This window comes from Sturnus vulgaris, chromosome 4, assembly GCF_052056855.1.
Source record: "Sturnus vulgaris isolate bStuVul1 chromosome 4, bStuVul1.hap1, whole genome shotgun sequence".
In the NCBI taxonomy this organism is placed as follows: domain Eukaryota; kingdom Metazoa; phylum Chordata; class Aves; order Passeriformes; family Sturnidae; genus Sturnus; species Sturnus vulgaris.
In genome coordinates, this window is record NC_142246.1 from 35,784,352 (window position 1) to 35,809,936 (window position 25,585).

General features: G+C 38.3%; 2 long non-coding RNA genes across 2 annotated transcripts in view; one reads left to right on the forward strand and one right to left on the reverse strand.

Moving 5' to 3' along the window:
• LOC148223944 (uncharacterized) overlaps window positions 1-17,424 on the reverse strand; it is a 32,343-nt gene extending 14,919 nt beyond the window's left edge. The window contains exon 1 of the long non-coding RNA XR_015803554.1: window positions 17,054-17,424. This is a non-coding gene — a long non-coding RNA (uncharacterized LOC148223944). The remainder of the gene's footprint in view (window positions 1-17,053) is intronic.
• A 185-nt stretch (window positions 17,425-17,609) lies between these two features.
• LOC106857721 (uncharacterized) lies at window positions 17,610-21,902 on the forward strand. The gene is made up of 2 exons (XR_015803150.1): window positions 17,610-17,823; window positions 19,936-21,902. It is a non-coding gene; the product is annotated as an uncharacterized LOC106857721 (long non-coding RNA).
• Window positions 21,903-25,585: the final 3,683 nt, after the last annotated feature.

Sequence of the window (25,585 nt, forward strand, 5' to 3'; positions counted from 1 at the left end):
TTGAACACTAGAGGTCTGAGCATGAAGTCAGATGTGTGTTATTGTCTATCCACACAACCTCCAAAGAAGTTTAAAGGAAACACCTTGAGACTTGTGTGGATTTTTATTAACCCTGCGCTGTGAATTGATGGGGTGCTGGGGAAAAACAAACATAGGCAGAGAAAACATGAGGCCTGCCCTGCACAAGAGCTCTTTATTGACAGTTTATGGCATAGGTTTGGAGTGGCCCAATATTGTTCCTATGACCTTTGCCTCCCAAAACTTACAGGCATTTGGAGACTTTGTTCACCCGGTGAGGGCCTGCTGGCCTTGTCACTGCAACTTTCTCCTCAGTGCTGTTCGTCACCACTGGAGACAATCACCAGTGCTTTTTGCCATCCCTTCACCTAAATTTTCTGCCAGCTTCATTTTCCTAATCTACACACAGTCAGAATTGTGACAAATTACACAGGACAGATTAGTAACGGGGTCTACAGTTAACAAAACTTCCAAATTCCAAGCCCATATTGGCCCAAGTTCAAAATAGGTTGCAAGAGAGGAAAGGACACACATAGCCTTTTTGTTGTTTTTTTTGTTGGTTCGTTTGGGGTTTTTTATTTGTTTGTGGTTTTGTTCAGTTTTTGGTTTCTTTTCCCCCAGGTGTAAGGAAAAGCATTGCAAGAAATAAAGCTGTCTTGAGCTCATTTGGATTTTTGTTCTATGTTAGCTTGCTATTAAAAAACTAAATTAAGAACGGCTAATCAGTTAAAAACCTAATCAGTTAAACACCTTTTAGTAAAGCAAAAATTAGTACGGTTGAGTTTGTTACCTATATGAGTATTAAATTTGATAGGTTAAGAAAGGTATCTCCCTTGATCCCAGTAAATCTTTCTGTATTATGCTGTTAATTTTTTTTTCAGTAGCTTTCTTCTCAATTTTCTCCATATCTTAAAAAACTGTTAAGAAAGTAGACACAAAAAAAGGGCAAAATACTCTAAAGCCAAGATCAGGAAAAATGTAAAAGATCAAGATGAAAATTAAACTTGCTTCAAAAGAAATCCAACATTGCTACTAGACTTCATGTTATCTAACAGGACTCATTAAAACAAAATTGAACAGAGCAGTAAAATAGATAATAACTACACACTAAGTTCTAGGGCCAATTTTTCTGAGTGATTGAGTTCTTCAAGAGCTTGCAGAGATTAAAAGCCTGCAATCTATTTTCCTTACCAGAGTCCCACTGTTGTGTCTTGCCAAATCTGCCTTGAGAACTAGAACAGGAAATACCCTCCCAGCAGTTGTATCTGTAGATTTCTTAACTTGGGCTTTTACTCCCAAGCAGTATTCTGCATTTCTGGGGCATGGTCACAGTTTTGCTTCTATTCAAAAAGTTCTCAAATACATGACTCTGCCAATGGATGTTAAATATCTGTCATTCAAAAGAGCCAATAAAGTGGAGAATTTCAACCAAGCTATTAAAATATGACAGCCAAGAAAGGACAGTTAGTGGAAAACAAGATATTTTGAAATATCAATTCAAGCATAATAATAAATCCATACAAAGTGTAGTGTTCTTGTTCCCCTTTTTTTCCTGCCTTCAGCTTCCACATTAACAATATTTGCAATACAATATTTTTTTTAATTGGTAAGTAGATATGTGGTTGTTGAACAAGTAAAAATAACCTGTCAGATGATTCTGCAAAGTGAGCAATTACAAGAAAATAGTACTACATAAACTATTATAGTCCATATGGGACACCTGGTCTCCAAGAGTGGAGACCTTAAAATCTTCTGAAAATTAAGATAAATTCAGAATCTGCTCATTTTTTTTTAATTTAGGGATTAGTTAAGAAATTATTTCTGTGTATATGGTCACACCAAATAGCTCCTTCATGAATATGTCAAACTTCTCCACAAACCACATACTTTTTTAACATTTGTTACATTCTTTGTCAAAGAGTTCTCAGCTGATCTATCCCTCTTCTGCACTAAGAACCTCTTCTGTTTGCTTTGGTGATCCTTAGTTGCAATATTCAGAGAAATAACAAACAATTAATGTCTTTTTAACTTCTCCATGCTAGTCTCAAGTTTATTGGTCTCTTTTGTGCTCTGCCTCTCCCAATTTATTCCTCTCCTAAAATACTTTTTTTTCAAAACAAGTCTTTCTTTGCTCTGATATAATCCTGTCCTCCCTCTGAATATTTTCCAGATCTACTTTATTTGGTTTTGAGATTCAAGGTGTCAGCTGGATTTAAACAGTTGTATAATGAAGTAGAGGTTGAGATGATCTGTGCAGAACTCTTTATTCATGGTGTCATGAATAAAAAGGGAAAAATGAATGAAAGGGAAAACCAGGCTACAATGCCAAGATATTCCAAAGAACTACAAGTAGTAATGTTGAAAGCAAAATGTTAAATCCAGGTTTTCACTTTGGGCTTTGTTGCTGGGATTTTTTAAACCTTTATTTGCATGGTTCTTTCCTTTGGAGGTTCAATGTACCAAATTTAAACAAAGAACTTTGAAATATCAGTAAGTGGCTATGAACTATTCTAATCTGGAGTCTGAGAAACTGCATATTTTAATGGAGTCTGCACATATCAGTAAAAGTCTGAGAAAAACCCTCCTCTGCTCATGTATGAAAATTATACAACATTCAAGAAACTTCCACAAAATGACCACAGCAGTGAATTTTTTTTTGTCTCGCCCTAATCATACCATTAACTTCTGAGTGGCATGGTAAAGCAAAATCCAACCCTAGCCCCAGTTGCTCTTTTTATAAGATGACAATCAGGGAGTGGTTCAGCTGATAAGTGCCAAAGTGTTCCAGAAACCCATAGGCACAGATGCTTTGATTTTCATGCAATTTATAACACAAGAAAAACCTTGCTTGGGGAACTGCCATTCTCTCCAGACTGTTTAATTCTACCATTGCTACTTTCTACTGCCTGCATACCTCAAAGGCAGCAAATTAATCTTATGTGTGTGCAGATAATGGCTGAGAGTGTACCGAAAAAATAAAAGGACCTTTCCAGAGCAGCCTGTGGGAAGAAACAAAAGCTTCAATACAGGAAGACAGAAACAGCAGGCAACAAAGCAACAGCGGATGTGGGGTAAAGAGGAAGCAATGAAAAAGTGGATTTGGAAACATGAAAAAAAGGCAAGAACCCAGAGAACAGAGCAGGAAGACTCAATGGAAAACAGAAAAAAATTTATAAGTAAAGGGATCCAGAGTCAGGATGTCAGAAGAACTAGCAACTTGGCTACCAGAATAAAAAACGGAGGAGATGAACATCCTACTTCTGTAAAAGATGGAAGCTGGAGTGTCATTGATCCATGGGATTCTTGGCATACATGCAAGAGTTTCTGAAAGGAAGAGCTGGTGAAGGGCACGTACTAGGCACAGAGATGTGAACTCTGAAGAATGGCAGGAAACCTGGGCAAGGCTGGCTTCTCAGACTGCAGAATAAATGCACAATTCCTGTGCCATCCTTGTCTCATGAAGTCCTGAAGGTTCTCCTAATCTCTACAGAGATGAATATGTAAATTGTTTTGGGAGGGATGGAAGGTGATACAGAGCCCAGCGATCTCCATGCTAAGAGATCATGCTTCACTGTGCTGTGTCATGCCCTCTTGACATTAGGAACAAGTGGAAACTGTACAATTAATAAAGTGATTTTATAGTAAATGCTTCAGCTTGTTAAATAAGGTTGTAGGTGAGCAGGAAAGAGAGTTCCACACAACATACAAATTTGTCTTCCTCGTCAGCAGCTGTGGAAAGATGTCTTAGGAAGGTTGAACCTCTGCCAGTCTGTGCATGAAGGATTGATACCTAATTTTGCAGTGCTCAACATCTCAGCACTTACTTTGAAGTGAGACACCAAAGAGCACAGATGTTGGCAGGGACAGCACCACATTCCATGTTCCACATATAGCAGAGCTGATAACGTCACATGCTAATGAATAATTGTGTGATTGAGAAAATGAATTTGATTGCCTCACTGCAGAAGCTGCACTGGAGATGCTACCTTGTCCACATCATTGTTTTTGTCCAAGCTGGTCTTTATCCAGTCACCTGCATTTATAGATACCAGTTATCTCCTGAAGCTTCTGAGATATAGAGTGACAGACAGTTGCCTTCTGCTTCATACTAAAAAAATTACTCCATTTTTTATGTCTGGAAGTTATTGAAAAGTATAGGAACCAAAAATCCCTACCAGCATGAAAACACTACTTTCACATTATATAACTGATTGCCACTTTTCAAATCTTCAAGAAATTCCATCTTGAGGTCAAGTAGCCTAGTGAACTTCAAGGCAAAAAATACTCTCTGTGACTCAGAAGTATTGTGGAAATGCAACTGAAAAATTTAGACATTGCAGTTCCAAGTAGCTGGACATCTTGGACAGCTGGACAGCACTTATGCAATGCCAAATGTCTTTATTGAGTCATAAGATATAATTTTAGGAATGATTATCACACAAGATGTTAAAAGAAGTTGGTTATGGACAGCTCCGTTTTCCAAGCTTTGCTTTTAGTGACCTAAATATGAATCTTTATACCCTATCATCAGATGCATACATTATGTTGGCTTATAAAAATCCTGGAAGAGTCTACCAGAGCTAAGCAGAATTTAATCATTAGGAAAGTATTTCAAGTCATTAAAAAGAGCATATGTGTCTTGGAAAACTTGATATGTAAAATTCTGATGGAGGGAGGGGGAGAAACAACAATATTTTACTCATTAAATAACTTCTCTGATGCTGTCTTCTAAACTGTGCATGGATACACAGCAGTTCACGGAAAACACATTTGCATCAGATTCCAGGAATTGGATTCTTTTTTGCATTCTTTGACGGAAAATGAAGGCCTGGCTGCTTACCAGATTATTTTCTCTATGATAAATGTAAAAGTTTTACAAGCTCTGAAGGATTGTGGACAATCATTCCTGAGAAATTTGATCATCACTGAGGCTGTTGCAAAACTGAAGATATGCTACCAGCTCAGTAAATCCTATAATTGAGATATGTATGTAGAAGTTGCATGAGGAGACTAATGTAAAGCATATTTATTAATAGAGAATAAGAAATTCAATTACATACCTCCACAGCAAACAAAGTCTCTTGGAAATAGCATGACAGTGGCACACTTTCAGATGTGTTATCTTCAAGCTGAGCTATCAGTTGCCTTGCTTGAAGTACACTAAATTGATAGGATCTCTACAGTCAACACTACTTCCAAATTTTTTTACACCTCTCTTTCTGTCTCTGATATCCTAATCTTTTGCAGCAAGCCTAAATACCTTCTCTTGGCATTAAAATAGAGAGGGATGTTATTTTAGCATCACTAGTTTTAGATTTAAGATTACTGAATGGTATCAGTGTTTCCAGGTTTCTGCAATGTTACATAAATTTGAGCAGTTCATTCCGCTATCAGAATTATTTCATTCTTCTTTTATGCTGATTTCTGTCAACATGCTCTCATAGACATTCACAAAACAGCAGACTTGCTTTGGGATAGAAATCTGTGCACAGTACTAGAAGTACAGTGGGTACATATGTTTATGTGTTGCAGAGTCTTCATAGCAATACTTTCATAAGTGGATATTCTGAAAATTCATCCTGTTTTGTTTTTTTTTTTAATCAGTGGAACTGATAAAATACTTTGTTTCCTTACCCAGCCACATATTTTGACAAAACTGGAGGGTATTTTCATCTTTTCTCCCTCTACAAAATTTTGGCTGAACTGGAAGTTATTGAAGAAGTAAGAGGGAATGACAGGTTTTTTCTGACAGAGATACGGACATAAAACATAAGTTAATAAGACATTTCCTTAGGAAAATTCCAGCCCCTTTATCTCTTACTGAGTGAGTCACTTTTGCCCAAGAATGTTTGTGTTTTCTCTGTAAGCATTTAGGCTCTGTTATCTTCGTATCTCTCCTGTAAAGATTTACTGTCACAGTGGAAATTCATAGAGGAAATAGGCACCCTAGAAGAGAGAGTTTTTCAGTGGAGACTGTGACTTCAGAGGAACGGTTTGCAGCGTGGTGGTTGAGCCTAGAAACACACAAAGTGACCAATTCCTCTGCTGAGTCATGATAATAATGCATGCTAGAGCCCTGCACAGAGAAGGCAGCAACATGGGGGTTCCAGTGAGGTTGTTGAGGGGTTATTTTAAGTAAACTTAGGAGATAGATCCTAAGTCCAACCAGAGTTCAAATGGGTTTGACATGTTTCACTCTTGGTCTTATAGGAAATAAAAAAAACATAGACCAGTTGAATCGAAGGAGCAATTATATATTGACGGTTATTTTAGAATATTTGAAATTCATATGTTCCATTTTTCTCATCACACCTGCAATGAATTCTGTCTACCCCCAGTGTTTCTGACACAGTTTCAATCTAGCCAAAGAAGGTAATAGTATGCCTGGCATCCATGCAGCTTGGATTATCATCTTATGGCAGCATAGTTGACATAACTAAATTAATTTGACTTAAGAAATCAGAGAAGTCTTGAACTGTTGTCTTGTAGATGACAAACCAGTGCCTTATCAGCTGAGCTACTCAGATCCAGTCTGCAGTACTCTTAAGTGTGATTTCATCTAAGTAATGTGTTGCTGAGTCTAGTGTCAAATGAATCTATTTATTTCCTTTTCTAATTAAAGGAAAAGAAGATTAAATGTATATGATCAGTCATTTAAAAGGCTGTAGTAGATTAATAGCCAGTAGTTTTCTAGCAATTTCCAAGTGATTTTATCATTATTCCTTTGAGCGGAAAAAAATATATGTTATTAGATTTTTGCAAACTATATGAAGACAGGGCAGACTCTACTACATTTTCTTGCAAAAATAAACTGCAGCTCAATGTATAAGTCTATCTGTTCATTTCACTGGTTTTCTTGAGAATTTATGTTCAAATTGCAACAATTTAATCCCCCATGAAATCTTAGCATTTCCCATTGACTGGCAACAAGCCAAATGATACACAGTTTAGACCATTAAGGATTTGATTAGTGAGTAATCCATACCAAAAATATTTCAGTATTTCTTAGAAATAGGCTTTATTTTCCTTCAGGTACAAGAAAAAATAAGACTCATCCGAACAATTTCACTTGAAGACATATCCTTTGGTTTTTTTCCCTTTTTGAATTTGTAATGGCCTGTATCACTTGATGGTACAGGCATCACTTGATGCCAACAACTGTGCTTTTAAGAAAAAGTGCCATGCAAATGCAGTACACCTCCTGAACTGCTGAATTTTGGTCATCTAGACAAAGTCAGTGCCCAGATACTGTGGGTCAGACTGTCATTTAGTATCAGAATTAAAGATTTCCATGACCTAAAAGCGCTTGTTAAAGTTATATGTAACCTACTCTTTGGTGAATGTTACCTCTTTCCAATGTCAAGCCCTTGATTCCTCTCTTTGACCTAAATCCTTTTCCCAAGAGGATCTAGGCACTAGGAATCATACTTCCCACTAAAACTTTATGGTTTATGCTTCCCTGTCACCCCTGACAATGTAAATGTTTTCAAATCACTTGAGCATCAAGTATGAGAAGGTGATGCTTCTAGCTCTCTGAAGGTCTTAGTTGTGGATCTGAGTCCCATAGCAGTCTAAGTTGGGTCTTAGTCCCACAGTACTTCGAAGTATAATAGATACATCAAGCATTAAGACATCTGTGCAAAGAAAATAACCTACCATATTCTAATTTTAAAAGGAAAAACTGAACAATATTAGCAGAAGTCTCTTATTCAAAACCAAAATTGGAGCACAGATTACCAACAGACTTAAATGGAATTACAAAAAAAAAATTTCATCATTCCATTCATTCCATCATAAAGAAAATTACTTTGCCATATTTTTTCCGGCTAGTCTGGATGCTTTCAAAGAACAGCAGGCTAGTTAGTGTATTTTCTAGATTACCAGATACAGTAGTAATCTTTGTGGGTTTCAAAAGCCAAAGCAGAAATAGCGAAATTTATCACATCTCAGATGGATATTGCAAATAATTTTTCACTGTGCCTGTTGAAAACTGTCTTTTACTAAGGTAACTAGAATACCTTGAGTCTTATAACTAATTTTTATAATAAAAGAGAAATTTAGACCTAAAGAAAGACTGATTGTTTATTTACATGTACAAGCCAGAAATATATTCACATGCTACACAGATATTTAATTAATTGGTTTCTGCAAATGTGTGATTAATTTAATTTCTTAGCTTTTTTGCATTTTTGCTTTTTTTTAGTTCTTCTCCATATTTGCATTTCCTCACACAGGAAGGGTCTCTTTATCTTTCACTGGCCTGACTACATCTCTCTCTGGAGTTCACCACATCTTTAATTACTACCAGATCTTCAAATATTTTCAGAAGATTCCCATTAGAAAGATTGTCAACCATTTCTATGCTCATTCTCCAAAGGAAACTTTGAGCAGACACTCTCACCCAATAGTAACATTGACACATTAACTTTCCTCAGCCACCTCACTCAGACTACTTAGTCTGGCTCCACCACGGCTGGGAGCCTTAATCAGATATCATACTAACGAAAGCTATGTCAGTAATGATGTCAGATGAATGGTGGTCACATGGCAACAGTCTCATTTGAAGCAAACAGTGCCACGCTTGTTTTTAGGCTACTTTATGACTTGGCTGAAAAATGACTTTGTTCACAACAAAACACCACTAATGTATGAGCTGTTACCATAGGATTTTAGCACGTCTACTGTTTTCTCAACATTCTTTTAATATACCTAACTGGACAAACAGTGTAAATATCATTAAACTACACATATTATCAGAGTCATCAATCAGCATGTAAGCTAACCAGATGAAACATTGGAAATCCCTTCTGGAACTTTGAATCCTCAAAGAAATGGTATTATGGAAAACATATAAAGGAAAAAATATTTTAATTTTGCATTTTGATTCAGCTTGTACCGGATTCACACATACAGGAGAATGGGGAGACACAGTTAGCTCTCCTGCTAGGTCCCAGAAGTTTTTTTTCCCTTCCCTGCTCTGGATGTCAGTGGGCTGGTGGGATATACAGAGGGCAGAATAATGAGACTGAGCAGGAGGGAAGAATTTGCCCTCTGGCTCCACTCACACTGCGACAAAACAGAAGCCCCAAAGTCTCCTGTCACTTAAACTCCCTTTCCTTCCCTGGCTTCTGAGGTAAAAATGCCACTTGCTATTTCTCATATGCACTTCAGTTAGTGCTCTTACTCCCAGCATGGGATTACAGGCAAGCATGACTTTCACTGGGAAGAACTGGAAAGCCCACTGATTTCTCAGGAATTCTGGTAATGCTTGGAAGCAGGCCATACCAAAACAGCAGTACAGCTTGGTTAAAAATTAGTTTAGATGACTGGTCACAGACACTTGCCTAGAGAAGGTAAATATCAAATCCGGCTACGAGAAATTACGGGGATGGAGAAAAATTGCAAGTAGCCGCATCCTGAGGCGGGCAGCTACATTTTCCTGTTACTGATACTCATCCCACAGTCTCACGGCCGGCTTAAGACAGCAGACTGGCACTGCTGATGGATGGGAGAACAGAATGGCCACGACACCCGGCGCTGCTCCTGCCCATCCCGCAGCCAGGCGAGGGGATGGATGGGCAGCAGGACCAGCCCGAGCGCTGGATGGACCAGCCTTGGCACGGGCGCCAGGACCGAGCCGGCGGAGCCCGGAGAGATGCGGGGCCTCTCACTGGCACCCTGGGATCGTGTGGGTTAAATTCCCCCTGAATTTAAACACAGGCTCGCAGTGAGAGCCTGAAATATAGATGGGGTCACAGATCTCTCTGCTCGGTCTGTAGTGCTGATTCCATTTAAACTTCTAATCGGGAAGGAAAAAATTTGTGTTTAACCAACCGGGGAGCGGGAAGAGCAGCAAAGACAACAAAGATAAGTTAACGAAACCCTGAATTTCGGGCAATGAGTGGTCAGAAAAATTTGAAAAATATTTCAGTAAAACTCTGTCATGGATGACTGTGGAAATCCAGAATCCTCAAACAGAAAGCAAGAAAAAATATTCCGATATTTTCAGAGAATAACTCAGTTACTCCTACCTACTAGTGTGAGAACAGGGACTATGAATGCATGCGATAGCATATTCTATCCATAAGGGAGATTTTGAATTTTAACTAGTGACCCTGGAGCCTTTTTGGCATAGACTTTGGATTAACAGAAATTCTGAAAAATCTGTCTTTTAAACCCTGAAGTTCCAACAAATTATAATAGATTCTGAGCACAAACTGCGTATCATTCATACAGCTAAGCCTTTAGCACTGCTATTATTTTCTGTTGCCTTCTGGCACCACTTAGTAAATTCCAAATGAATGAATTCTCTATCCACTGATATATAGTGGGGGGAAAAAAATGCAGACTCTCTTAACTGAAAAATAACATGCATGCTTCTCTTACCTTCTCCTCTCAGCTCCTCTGCAACATAAATAGCCTTCAGAAAGATGCACTGATTTCACATTACTAACCAAAAAAACCCAAAAAAACCTTGTTACATTTCTATGGGGCATTTTATTTTCTATCATTTTTTTTATTTTTCACAGAACATGCAAAAATTTTTGAAGCCAGAAAGGATCAGTCTTTCCCACTAGGCAAGCAGGGATCGTACCTTAACTAGACACATTGGACCTCCTGGGCTGCACAAAGTCCCAGGAGGCAAGCTGAGCATGTGTTGGCTGAGGAAAATACTATGGAAATAAGGAAAGAAAATATGTGACCTAGAAGAGCAATACCAATTTATACCTCACTTAGAAGAGTTTAAAGAAGGCATAAGATGAGATGGAGCAAGTGTCATCCAAAAACTGCCCGGGAAAGATGAGGTCTCACCAACATAGTCAAAACATTATTGTGAATCCATATGAGCTTTGAAAGGTTGTGATCCAGCTCTGAGAGAAGGAAGATCACTTACAACTCCAATAAGTTTTGTTTGATTAGTATTCTTATGGATGACTACAAGGAAGAGAGCTGAAGTGGCACTTTTTTGTGTTTGTTTTTTGTTTGTTTTTTTATTTTAAACTAAGCCATCAGCATCTTTTCTTAAATAAAATACTTTTGTCATCCGTTTTTGATCCTATATTTGGTTCTATCTTGCAAACTTAGTGGAAGTATCTGCTTTGGAACAAAATGAAAGAAAAAACACCAAAAAACCCAAAAAAAGAGATACATGAGCAGCAAGGATAACCACATTAGGGCATACCAGAGGTTTACACTAGCACAGGATACTGTCTTTGACAGCAGACAGTGGCAGATGCCTAGTAAAGGAGATAAGAACGGGCATGCACATGATGATGACTCCCCAGAATAATTTTCCACCTTCCATTAAAAAGATTTGTACATATGGTAGATACAAAACTTCACTGAACTGATGCAGATGGCAGAGGAAAAGGGTACCATCAGTCCATCTTGCATTCATTGCCCTACTTGAACTTGCATAAGTTGCACAGCTATTGAAGGCTACAGGAATTATATGCTGTCTATACAGAGACTTTTTTTCCTTTTTTAATCTGAGAACCATATAACAGGTTTGAGATTAGGTTTATGCTTACACAATGAATATAGTTCAGTTAAAAATACACAGAATATTGCTGATTAACAGGACCACTATTAAATATACTTTTTATGTGATCACTGGCTGTTCTCCTTGACCAATACATCATATAAAAATTGTCTTTTAATGGAAGAATACAGTACAGAGACCAAAATAGAAACTGCTAAAACAAACAAGATAATTATCTAAATTTTATAATATCACTCATAAAACGTCTGCCTTTTCCCTTTATGAGCTTGATAGATTAAATTTAGGGCAGATGTTTCATATAATTTACTCAGAAAACAGGAAAATTATTTAAAAAAACCTCATAAAACCTACAAAAACACAAATGAAACTAATCTAAAACATATGCAGTCTACAGATTTAAAGGAAAAGTTAGTTATTCCTGAAGCTATGGATAAGGATGCTTGAGAGATAAAACCACCTCTCCCACACATTTTATAGTATCAAATATTCTGAACTGCTTTGGACAAACAAAGGCCCCACGACATTTAGGGTGCATGAGGTAGCTCTGGCTACTTTCCCAAAGACAAAGAGAAACTCTCAGAAACACAAACCCTGTTTCTCAGTGCACAGAAGCCAATCTGTGGTATCTAAATTGAATTATGGAGGTACCTGCTGTAACGTGAATGTTGTGCAAGAATACCAGGTAAAAGTATTACATATTATCTGTTTATGCACTATAAAAGGAGGAAGAGGAGCAGGTGTGATGTCTTTAATCCTCCAAAGAAAAAGAACCTCTTCACTGTCAAGAGATACTGAAATCAAATACTGATTTAAATGGAAGGTATTTATCATCAAAGACATATAGAAGCGAGTTTCATGAACATTTTGAAAGATTTTGTTTTGAAGGCTCAAAAGTCTCCACACCACAAAAGTAAATTTTAAGAATAGGTCGGCTACAGAGATTCCAGTGTAAAAAAGTATATTGTGTGCTGTCTTGTTACAAACTCTTTTCTTTTAGCCCAAAGTCATCTGTGAGAACACAGTTTATTATTATATGGGTTTATATATTAACTGTGTTGTGAGAGCCAGTTAAGAGAGCATAAGGTTTGGCAGTGCTTTGGGCAGTGATGATAGTGGTGGGAAGCAACATTTTTGGTTCTTCTGTAGACTGACCCATAGCTGCTGTGAAAGGTAAAGATCTCTAACTTTTTGAGTATGAGACTCTTGTAATGCAGGAGGCAAGAGAGACGTATTTTTTGAAATAAAATTTTCCCAGTCTGTCTCTGCGTAGTGCTGGTCCCTGCACTTGATGAGGGCAGGAAAGGAACTGAAACCCTACACCCGGCTGAAGGCTTCTGAGTTATGTCCTTGGTTCGCAGTGTAAAACAAATTATTAAGCAGAAAAAAATAATCATAGAAAAAATCCCTTTTACAAGACTATCAGAATGTATAAGAATATGGAATCCATCTATATATTATTACTCACTTACATGTTAGTTAAAAGCACTGAACCAAAGAATCTCTGTAACACACACAAACTGTGGGAAGAGTTTAGGCATAAAAGAAATACAGCTACTATGCTGGCAGTAGTCATGGATTTCAGGAACACAAGAAAAGCATTAAATATTCTAAGCAAAGCTACATGCTTTAAAAATACCCAAAACAATAGGTAAAGTATCCATTTCTCAGTCCCTGGAGTTCAGAGAGACAGGGTACTGTGGTGGTTCTGCCTAAATCCTGCCCTGCATTGAAAGCAGATCAGCTAGAGAGCAAATCCTGCTGCTGCTGGGTATGAGTACTTTCTGTGCAGAAGCAAAGCTTTCCCTTCCAAGACTTTACACCATTGCACTTTGTTCCTGCTGGCAACACATCACAGCCTGTTTTTGTGAGCTTGATAAAGAGGATTTGGCATTGGAGATACATACTGTGTGTGAGATACCAAATGAAAGTAGCAAAGGAATGGATGAAAGCAACCAAGTGTTGCTCAGCCACTCTGTGTATCATCTGAGAAAGACAAGCCAGCTGCAAACAGAAGAGCAAACTCAGAATCTTGGGGTAGCAGCAATTAATTCAATGAACTAAAACACACTGTGATTCGCTCTTATGAGGCAGAGTTCCTTCAAAGGCAAACAATTGCCCTCCTAATATTGAATCAAATATTTTCGAATATGTCACCTTAATAAAAGCTGTGGGACCATTTCTCTTTCAGAACACATCAGGTTACAGCAATGCAGGAAGAGAAGTGAAAATGGTTTATGATAGGTAGCATCAAAGCAGTGCAGGACAAACTAGCTCAAATACCCAATCTGAGGTAGGAAAAACAACAAGTTTGCATTGATGTGGCATAAACACATGATCTTAAATAGATATGGCCAAGGCTCAAAAAAAAGCTGCAAAAATAGTTAGCTTAGTTCACATGTCAGTTCTTCCACAGACCATAAATAAGCTTCAAAGAGTTATAAAACCAGGCAGTAGACACCAAATGCATGCAATCTTGGAGTAGTGCTAGTAAAAGTACATCACCACCTCTCTGCTGCACAGAAAAATTAGGTAAATACTTCATTCATACATACATACACACATTGCATGCACACATTCACTTCAGAGCATTTCTATAGTTTATTAGGTACTGGCACTAAATAAAGTTTTGTAAACATTTTCATTTCGTGATTGTTAGTGGTAAAGAGAATATTTGTGGTGCATGGTCACTACGCAAATGGAATGAAAATACTTTTACAGGGAATATAAACAGTTTTATGGAGTATCAGAGAGCAAGAGGAAGCTGCAAATATAGAGCACCAGCAGCTGTTCTGGGGCAAGGCAGCTGCTCTAGATCCATCTAGTAGCAAACTATTTGGGCAAACAAGTGGGTGGGGGACTGTGTAATGGAATATAGCAACTTTTAAAGTGATATAACTCCTAAATGGATGAGAGGACTTCTTTTTCTCTCTTTTTTTTTATTATTTTTAATAAGAATTGGGAAAGTGGCCCAAAACTGTTCCTGGATAATAAGTTGAAAAAAATACTGGGTTTATTTCTGTGTTATTGACACCCTTTCTCAATCCATTTTCCATGATTATTCTGTTTAATGGTAGGAAAGCTTGAAAAAACAGACACCAGAGCTGGTGCAAGAACATATGGCATTTCCACATTATATATTTTTATAAGATCCAAATCCTTAGAGATTTATTTGTTCTGCTGCAGATAAATAATAAGAACACTGGAAAGTTATGCAAGCAGGCAAATTTATTATGAGCACTGAAGATATGTTTGCAGAAAGCTTTCAGCAAATACCTGGGAAAGCAAATATGCTGTAGATCAGCTGTGTTGGCTTGTGGGAAATTTATAAATTTAAAAAATAGATAATATTGATAAAATTTCTTACTCAGCTCCAGTCCAATGAATACACTAGACTGTTATGATGCAGCCAGGGCTGCTCATTCAGCAAACAATTTCTTCTCTTGAGGTTGCTAGAGTGACAATTGGTGTCCAACAGTATATTTTTGTGGTAACTAATGGCTACAGGTTTCTTCCATCCTCAGAAATGTTTTCTGGGTGCAAGCACCAATCCCACTGTGTATGTTGGCATGAGCTGGTATTTCACCCTGCGTGCTGGGCACTGTCTGTGTGCCTCTGTTCAGAGGAAAGGACTTCAGTTGCTGTAAGCTCTGTGGCCTCTCCTCACCCATGAGTTTTCACAAATGCTTCTGTTTTGCCTAGCAGTAGATTTCTTTCCGTGACAACCAGAAGTAAATAGGTTATATGTTCTCCAGACAGCTGCTGTCACTTATTGTGGAATACAAACCCAGCAGCATCAAAGCTTCCCTTCAAGTAACATAACTACACTAGCTGGAAGGAAAATTGATTTTTAACTTCAGCTAGCTGAAGGGAATGGACTCAACAATGACATTTTCTGGTTCCTGCAGCACACCCGCACAGTTCAGCTGGCCTTTTTAGCTTGGGTGAAAGAGGTGCTGCACTCTCAGGCTAGCCTGTCCTAAGTACAGCTGATCCAGAGGATCTCTCATAATGACTGTGAGAGAAAAATATGCCTTTGATCCATCCTCATTGCCAGATCTCTGTGAGCTGAAGCTTTTATCCAGCTGGGAGTCTACCTTATTTTTTGACAAGACAGAGAGAGGCTGGTGGTTCTAATTCATGGCAGCAGCCACTTTTACAGCAAAACCATCTTCGTTTCTTTCTTGTACTTACATTGTTGGTATGGTTTTAATACAGTACATTTGTAATTGTGATAAATTATCTCTATGCATGAGATGGCCCTTTGGTAATTCCTTGGAGACAGCCTTGCAAAGAACTCAGAATTCATAACTGTCATCAACAAAAAACAGAAACAGTCCCTTCCATCATTTGTTCATCTGAATCTTGTGTAACAAATGGCCACCGTGCTCCACGATATCCCTGATTATCAGCCATATCCCTGGTATCAGCTGATATCCCTGGTTATCAGCCAGATTTCTGCCAAACCTTGTATTGTTATCCTTGGCCCATTAGCCTGGAGATACTAAGCTCAAGCATTGCAGTACAGTTCCTGCTGTATTCCAGTTGGCAAACAGTGATTCATTCTACCATTTCTCTCAGGAAGAACAGATCAGCTATGGACATCATTTACAAAACCTAATGAACTCCAGGCCTGGCTTCTTAGTCTGAAGCATTAATTACTTCTTTTTAATCACCTGTTTCTCAGTAATCAACAGATTTCTTGACAATTGGTATGGAGTAGCAGCACAGACAGACTTAGGGAATCTGCACCATAAAAGCATCCTTGTGCTGTACTTTCATAGCTGTCTTTTGCTCTTGTTTAAAAGAACATAACTATCAATAATGTTTTTTTCAGTACGTGTGTATATAATAATGTATATGAGGCCAACATTATGGTGTTCACTGTGGAAATAATGCAGTCATACAAAAGACATATTCCTCAAAATAAAACCTAAGATAAATAAAGGAAGCTATAAAATGCTCTGTTGGGCCCGCTTCTGGACCTATTTAAAGTCAATGGCGAAGTTCCCACTGACCTTGAGCAGGAACTAACTCCTTTTTCTCTTTCTAGATTTGTTTAGAAAGAAATATCATGACAGACTTGAAAGGTAAGATGAAATATTTGGGGAGAGGGAGAGAAAGAAGAAAAAAAGAAAAAGAAATCAAAGCGGGACAAAGGAAAAGAAAAATCTGTATTTTTAACACTGCATAAGATGTAACAAGAATTGCTAAGGGTGGATTTTTTTCAGATTTTCCGTGTTCTGGTTTTGCCAGTATACTTTAATATTTTACTGCTTGCATTTCTCTCCTGCTCTTTCCACCCTCTTCTCTGTGGGCACTTCTACTGGCCCCAAAATGCATGTGGTGCTTCACAAAACTAAAAATGTGTTTGCCATTAAATATAATGTGTAAAATCTTACAATGCTTTCAGAAAAATAACGCTCACATATCCAAAATGAGGGGAAAATGGTACCTAATCACACATATAATTCCCAACATTTATTTCACCGGTAATGAATGCTGTCAGGTTTTTCCTACGTTGAACAGCCATACCTGAGGGGCGCAGCGTTAAAGGGCACATTCACCGCTGACATAAATGGCAACTACGGCCACTTCAGTGAAGTTATCTCCAATTAAGCCAGCCATTACATTCACTTCAAGGTATGCAATACATTTTAAACGATAGAAGCAAGTCCAGGAAATGCTGAGTACTTCTACGAACTCTCTTTGGTGTGTGACTCCCCCTGGACTCAGGCTCCTTTCCTAAATCCAGTGGTTTTGTGGTAAGTGCCGCCTGAGCAAAACACGGCGATGGTCAGCGCTGTGTCCTGTTTACCGTCGCAATTAACAAAGCGGCATTCAGCGAGAGACACCAAAGAGCCTGCTGCACTTAAAGGGCTAAGGAGAGGTGATAACAGCCTTCGTTTCGTTAAGGCTCGCTGCCCAACTTTACTGAAAATGTAGTGACAGATAAAACATAAATCAACATCCTTATCATTCTGGCTTCCTTGCCTGCCAAATGGGGGTTTAGATTATCAGCGACCTGCAGGCCCACTGGCGGCCTTTACACTTACAGCTGGTCAGCGGGGTGGGACAGGGTGGGAGCTAAATGGCTGCTCTAAAACGCCTTGCTGTAAACAACCCGGGGAAGGACTTCCTTGAACTGCCAGTTACCTGAGTGTGATCCATCTCACTAAAGCGTCTGCCCCAAGAGAGGTGGTATCACCAGGAAAGAAAACAAATAAAAGACACCCAGCATGTAGCAGCACAGGCACAGGCTGGGGAATGCTGTCCCCTTGAGGGGGTGAGGGATCCTCAACAAGGTAAGCTCCTTATGGCATTGCTCAGGAAGCAGGCAAGTATTTTGGGAAAAAAGGGACTTCATCAGCACAGCCTGCTTCCTCCATTTTGCTGCCAGAATGTACAGCCTTTACACACACATATATATATATATGCATACATAATGTACAGTGTTTGCTTTGACACCTTGTGAGCCTCATCATGGGAGCTATCCTTCCAAAGGCACCAGCATCCCCCAAGGCTCAGGAGAGGACTGTATCAAGGGCATATTCACTCCTCTCCCCCCACCCCCCCAAAGCCAGCAGGCTTCTTTCCCTGTTTTACACATAGGTTTCTATATGTGTAGGGATTTTAAAAGTATTTGTCCCAATTCATTGTGCCACAGTTACATTTGCATTAAGTTCAGCTCATAAAACAAAACCCATTTCAACTGGGCCTCACTCCTGTGGAGACTATGAGTTTGGATAAGGGAGCCCCCAGTTTCTGTAGTATAGGACTACACTGGCATAATCAGCCTCATGCAAACACTTGGTGAGGATGAAATTAGCATTTAGATCAGTGATTTATTTCTCCCTTGAGATACACTGCAGCAAGTAATTTCTTAGGAGTTTAAAGTGAGGCAACTGTAGTGGTGGGTTTATGTCACTGTCAAAGGAGTGTCAAATGCAGGTAGGTTTGACAGACATTAGCACAAGACTTGTGGGTTTTTTGTAACTAAACTTAAATTTATTTTTTAAGTATTCATTTTTTTTTCTGTCCTTTAGCTATAGTGAGTCAAGCTATAGCATTTAATTTAGACAACAAACTATTCCATATTTCTTTGGGTTTGGAAAACTCCATCTTCTAGCAACAACTCCATGGAAAATCATGTGCTGAACACAAGCAAATTGCAAGTGGAAAATGAAGACACAACGTTGCACCCATACTGTTGTGCAAAAAAAATGCAAATGTACACACTGAACAGTGTTATATGTATTGGAGCCAAACCTTCTGGGGAAAAAAAAAAAAGGATCTTTTATGATGGAAGTTTTGACTGCTAACTCTTTTTCACAAAGAAACATTTCTAAATGTGTTTCAAATACCTGGGATATAGAGAAAGATATTATCTTCTTTGTGTACTTGTTTGTTTAGCAGTGTACTTTGACAAGGTTACCAAAGCAACAGCAACATACTTATACCTATATTTAACCAAAAGTCTTCACAAAAGCTCATGTACATGCTTGGAGTGTACATACAAGTATGAGTTAGTCCCCAAGAAGTCTGTCAGAAGAGCATGTTGCAATCTAGAGCTACAAGGAGCTGAACAAGGAGTTTTTTGAAGGAACAGATAGCAAGAAAGAGGTCTCTGGAAAGGACAGAGATCAGAGCAAAGCCCTTCCACTCTCAGGGCACTCCAGGCAGAGAGGCAATGGAGTAAAAGAAATGGCCTGCATAGCCAGGACAAGTAGAAGGCATATTTGGAAATGCAGCAAGTTTATAGGAGTTGCAAAGATGAGAGAGGGCAGGAAAGAGGGTGAGAAGGGAACCAAAGCCAGAAACCAAAGTTGAAATCAAAGAAAAAGAGAAGGGCCAAAGCCAGAGTGTATGAAAGGATGAATGCAAGATACAAGTGCAGGTAGAGGGAGAGTGCCATTGTAGGGATACCAAGGGAAGAAATGAAAACAGAGCAGAACCAGAACAGAAAGTTGGAAATGTTGGTGAATTTTCTACTTTAGTTAAAAGTTTCCAAACTACCTCTCCTATAAGATGTGAATTGTACTTGTAAAAATGACTGGCTTTCCTCTAGTTGCTGAAAATAGCCTTAGAAAGGGAAATCACTTACTACTACAGCTACCAATTGCTATGTGGCCAGCTGTTAATTTGCTCAAACACAGCACAAACTAGGTTTGGAAAAACAATCTGCCTATGATATCTGTTGGTGTCTTGCACCATTCCACATGATGGAATTGACTCTAAGATGGGTTTTTAAAGTTATTTTAAATTTTAAAAAAAGCAAAAGAAGTCAAAATATATTTTAGATGTGACCACCCAATGTCATGAATCTCTAGTGTCCAGATTGTCCAGGTGACTTGAATTCCTCTCACTCATTCACATGTTTCATGAGAACATGTCCCTATCACTTTTTTCCTCTACAGCTTATTCATACATGCAAGAAGTCTAAGGTAGGACCATATTGTGTTCCAGGAGCTACAGATCACACATTCAGGAAGAGGCTGTGCTACTAGCCAGAAAATTTTCTTCCTAATGGAGGCCCAGCTAACCACAAGATCTTCTGCAGACCACAGACCAATCACCACTAAAGACAGCCCACTAGGTTGGAATGCAGACCACAGTCTGGAAACCACTGGCTTACGAAATAAACAAGATAATATTTTAACCTATGCTGTCAAACACGCTTTTCTTGGAGGACAGTCAAGGCTGTGTAAGAAATGGGGTCATGTCTATAGGATTGTCCCAGAAGCTCAGTGATAATACAGTGAACCGTGTTCTTCCAGAAATGGTCACAAACATAGACAACTGAAAGAGAATGGTAGTTTTTCATCTACAAAACCTGCAAAGGTAATTCAGATGTTAACGCCAGAACTCTGGAGTTTTGCATCATCAAAACCTTCATTAAAAACTAAAATGTATGTCAATGTATGATAGCCAGCACCACAAACTATGATGTCACTTCACACATGAAAATGTGTCTCCGGATGTGTCAGAGTCAGGACCAGTACCAAGTTAATATTCATCATGCATCTAAGCATGAGAAATTAGTGCCTAATATTTCAATATCATGAGTTTGATGTGAACTTTTTGACATTAAAGGTAAGGAAAGAAAAGGTTATTATAGAAAATTGAGACATTTCCTGATGAAGCCAGAATTACACAATTTTCAAAGATAATATTTAACCTTTGGAAAGGCCAAAATTCTTTGGACTGACGCAGAAGTTTGAAGACAGATCTTGCCAAATGTAGAGTAATTTTGAAGAATTACTCTTTTTCACAATGCTAATACAAAAATCCTTGGACATAAAACTGAGAATTCTGGAACAGGAAGGAGAAATGATAGATGCTTTTAAAAAACAGTCTATTTAGAAGCCATTTGTCTGAATTTTGTAACGTCCACTGACAATAACATATTTTCATCCCTGACTGAATTTTACAAGTTCATTTCTTCATGCACAGAAACCAGTATACTTAGCCTCTCAAAATACCTGTTTTAAAAGTGGATAGTGATTGCTTGCTTCTATATTTTATAAAAGAAAGTAAAAGAAAAAGAAGGACACTGAGAAATAATGCAACCATATACACATAAGGCCACATGTATAAACCTGTTCATACATCTACATTAAAATTGATTAACACAACTGTGAAGTGGAATTAACAATGGAGTTTTTCCCTTTCTACAATACCTCACTTTTAGTATAAGGAACTCCATATATATTTGCTTCTGCAGATGGCAAATATGCTTACTCTGAAACAGAACTTCTATGTAGAGTTTCTGTTCATAGGAACATTGAACACAAATAATACTCTTATTTAACTGAATAAGTTCTTTTTAGTCTTATTGCTGCTGAATGATTAAACTATGACAAAAGCTAAAGCACTACACAGCCGTAATGCAAAATCAAATTCTGCACTGTAAACTACAAAAACTTGAGATTTTCTAGGGTGCTTGCGTTCAGGACATGTTGAGGAAAATTCCACAAAAATGAAGAATGTCATATTAGCAAAGAAAAAAGGAGAGAAACAGGGAGGAAGGAAACAGCAAATACTGAGAACACAACATCCGTAAAATGCTTCAACAATTCCAAGCTTGGAATGGGCTGTCACTGCACACGCAATGAGGAAATTTCATTTAAAAGTTACAAAAATGACCTTGCTTTGAACCAAGTGAATGTGATTATTTCTGAGCTGAATGGAAAGTAAAGAAGTTTGGATTAAATGTTTTACCAGTGCCAATGTCCCAGAACTTTCTTTGGCTCTATATTCTCTTTTCCTATGTTTGTCAGCTGAATTTTATGTTCTCTTCTTTTTGTCTCCTGGTCTCTTTGACCTTAATGTGACATTTTAGTTGGGTGATTAATTACTATTAAATGGCACTGCATTTATTAAATGGAGTCCTTGTCTCTGTAAGAGCACAGTCACAATGCAACGATTCAGTTTGATAAGCTTAAATATACACAGTTAGATGTGGTAATATCTAATTTGTCAAGGATCTTGTGGCTAGCTTTTCTGCCACACAGCTAGAGAGGAGATGTGATTGCACAAAAAGCTTAATATTCTGAGCTTAAATGTTCTCAGTAAATTGATCTTCTCCATCATGTAATCTTATTTCAGAGTGTGCAGGAGACAGCAAAGTTCCACACAAGCCTAAGTTGCCTTAATAGCAGGCCTGAGGGTTCCTGACCATCGAAATAAAAGCTATGTGACAAGATTTGTATGTCTCCTTTCAGCAGACAACAGCTGACTCGCCTTGCCAGAAGCTTTGTTTCTGGGTTAATTGAATAAAAAGAAGAACTAATGTCAGTAAAAGGATGAAAAGTTCATTGAGAAAGAAAAGATATATCTACAGTTTGGACACCTAAGTCAGAAAGAGATTGCGAATATTTAGCTTAGTAGGTGAAACTCCAGCACCTAACCTTAGATTACAAGGTTATTACAAGCCAGGTTATTATTCTGTCAGTTATATGCTCTGAAACTGCTTTACTCTGAACACTGCTTTACTCTTTGCTTATCTAATAGCTGATTTGGAAATTTGTTTCAGACTACAATGAATCATCAAAGCAAAACTTCTTGCAAGCAAGAGACTGGTTTTAACATCTGCTGGGGGAAAAAAAGGCTGGACAAAATAAACATGTGAGGGAGACTTTCACAAAAAAGCTCATGAGTTTTGGGTATTCATGGGAAAGACAGACAGCAGCTGGGGCTAGTTCCTGCCTGTTTCTTATATCAATTCTTTTCCCCTCTGGTTAAACACAACTAGGCCAGCAAAAAGAACAACAGAAGTTTTTCTCAGGTTTCACTCTCAGTCCTCATGTCTTCCAAAACACTCATTTTTGCTCCTACATCTGCAGAGTCAGTGCCTGTCTTTATAACTCTTTCCTACAACACAAAAAACAACTAGAAATTAAAATAAAAAGGTCAAACAGATCAGGTTATCATAAGAAATGAGGCCTTCAGTCTTATCTCAAGCCTGCAGGAACTTTCTCACAGTGAAAATTGTAAATGCTGTAAGAGGGAGTCACACCTCTCATCTGAATTTAGGGTTTTACAGAGATCTTGTAGAGATATTGTGCAATTGTGAGTAATGTTTGGGCATGCATGTTCAGACCTTCTTTAGATCTGAGATGAATACCTTCATATCAACCACAGTGGGAATCCAGATGCAGACCTTCACCAGAGACATATTTACACGTGGTCAGGAAACAGCTCCCACCTTTCTGCTGGAAAAGTGAACCATGAAACTGTAATTTAGAGGCCTCCTCTTTGCATAATGAAGAGTCAAGCTGAACTCCATGCACAAGGAGTTGTTTGAGCTTGTGTTCTGCAGGTTGGCAGACACTCTGCCATCTGGAGACACTGAAATAACCCTTCCTTCAGGCCAAACATCAGTAGTGAAGTGAATCTAAATGAACCAAGAAAGGCCATAATCTTGACTACCTCTAACAGGATTATATTGTTGTCTTGACTACTGATGACAGTCTAATGATAAGATTGCACAAGAAAAACATTCTTACCATTCTCATTAAGGATTAAGTCAGCACATTCCCAGTTGCTCCTGAAGAGGTTTGTTCATCTCCATCTTCCATTATCAGCAGCAGGAAAAGAGGCACTTTCATATTGTCCAGAATCTTATGAGTGCAGGATTACAGGCAGGAAGATGCACTAGGTGTGTGCTTTAGCATACTCAAAATATAAATCTCTTCAATGTTCTGGATGCTAGAGATATGTCAGGCGCTTCTTCCTGAATACTTTGTGGAAATTATATCCAACTACAAAAAATGCCCTTTTAGTCTGGGCGTAGAACCTGCTTTAAAAGCATTCGATTCCTACCTACCTTGCAGAAATATATTTGTATTGGTCTAATTTGCTTTTTTTAGGAAACAAAACACAAATATTTAGCAGTCTGTCCCCATGATTTTCAGAAAAAAATTCTAGAAAACATTGAGCAACTTTACAAATACAATTACTTAGTATCAAAAATAGTGTCACTATTTTCAAGCGACAGATTGCTCTACTTCTAGAACCAATTTAATCTTACTTAATATGATTAATAAAAACTGGTTAATAACAACACATGTTTATATAAATGAAATGTTTTAATTTATCGATCCAAAGGAAAATTTTACTTCAAGGAAGTATCGGAAATATTCTTTAAAAATTTTACAAGTCACTCAATTCATTTTCAAACAATGCATACATTTTCATTTTGGCAGGTGATGAAATATTATATTGTCTCCACTAGAGCATTTATGGGATTTCAGACTATTGGTAAAATGTACGCAGAGAATCTACCATCTGTGAAAGAAGTGGTAAGCAAAGGTTTACCTTATTCACTCAAAACATAAGAATAAGTTTCTACTGTTCAAATCACAAGACAACTTAGTAGAGATTAAACTAAAAGCACAATCTAACATACCCTTCTTTCTATATGCAAAGAATAAACCCCCTTGAATCCATAGTATAAACTTCTGATCAGCATGCTAATTCTCAAGTCATAGTTTAATGATCTCCTCTGTGCAAGCAAGCAGTCAGGGAAATAACTGTAGAGATTCTGTAAAATGGAGGAGTAAAATATTATATGACAACACACCAGTAATGGTTTCAAATTACAAGCAAATCTGAGCAGGGGAAAAAAGTCTTCTCCCCTTTCTTCTAAACACATCACAATTTCCTTTAGAAGAAAAACAACAGAAATAAATGCATTGCTTGCTCTTTCTCAAAGGTATATCAAATGCTGATTAATTCTAAATCATCTGAATTGTAATGTGACCATCAGAGCAAAATGTGGCTTTACAATGCTTTCCCGTAACTCAAAGGGCAGTACAAAAGTGACTGTGTTGAAAGAATTACAGCCAAGGACATAACTGTAATGAAGTATTATCACAGACATATTATCAAAATATCAAACTCTACACATGTCAACAGTCACCCAACATGATTAGAGGCAGATCTGGTTTTCAGTTTAGGTGAAAGTAGTCAGTTGTTTACGTTGGCAGATGACGGGGGAAAGGGAGGAAATGAAATGCCCCCATACAGGGTGCCATGGCCTCATGGCCTGCTTTGAGGACCCTGAGAGAGAGAGACAGGCAGGGACAGGAGCTGTGTGCCCCACCACCATCGGATCAGCTTGGAGAGGGAGCAGAAGGTTAATGCTTCCCTGCCCACCAGTTCCTAGTAAATCTGCTCCCTCCCAATAAATCCCTGCTTTATTTCTCCAGTCCTTCACATTTACCTCCGGGGATGGGGCAGGAAACAAAACAACCCCTCTGCCCACCACCACCTCCAGATTGGTGGTGACTCCCTGGAGGCCACAGCCAATTCCTTTCAATCCCCTTCCCTGACAGCTGCCACCAATTCAGAAAAGGTTTGTGGCAGATCCCCAAGCCTGGTGACTTGCTCCCAAATTTGTGTCTTCTCACAGAAGCTGCCATAGTGCTGCCAGACTTTGCCCAAAATTTTTTTTTCCATCTTTTGCCCAGTGGCTTCTCTTTGCAAGGCCTTGCCTACAAGCCTGGGTGTCGATTCACCAAGCAGGCAGTATTAAATTGAAACACACCAACCATTAAGCATGGC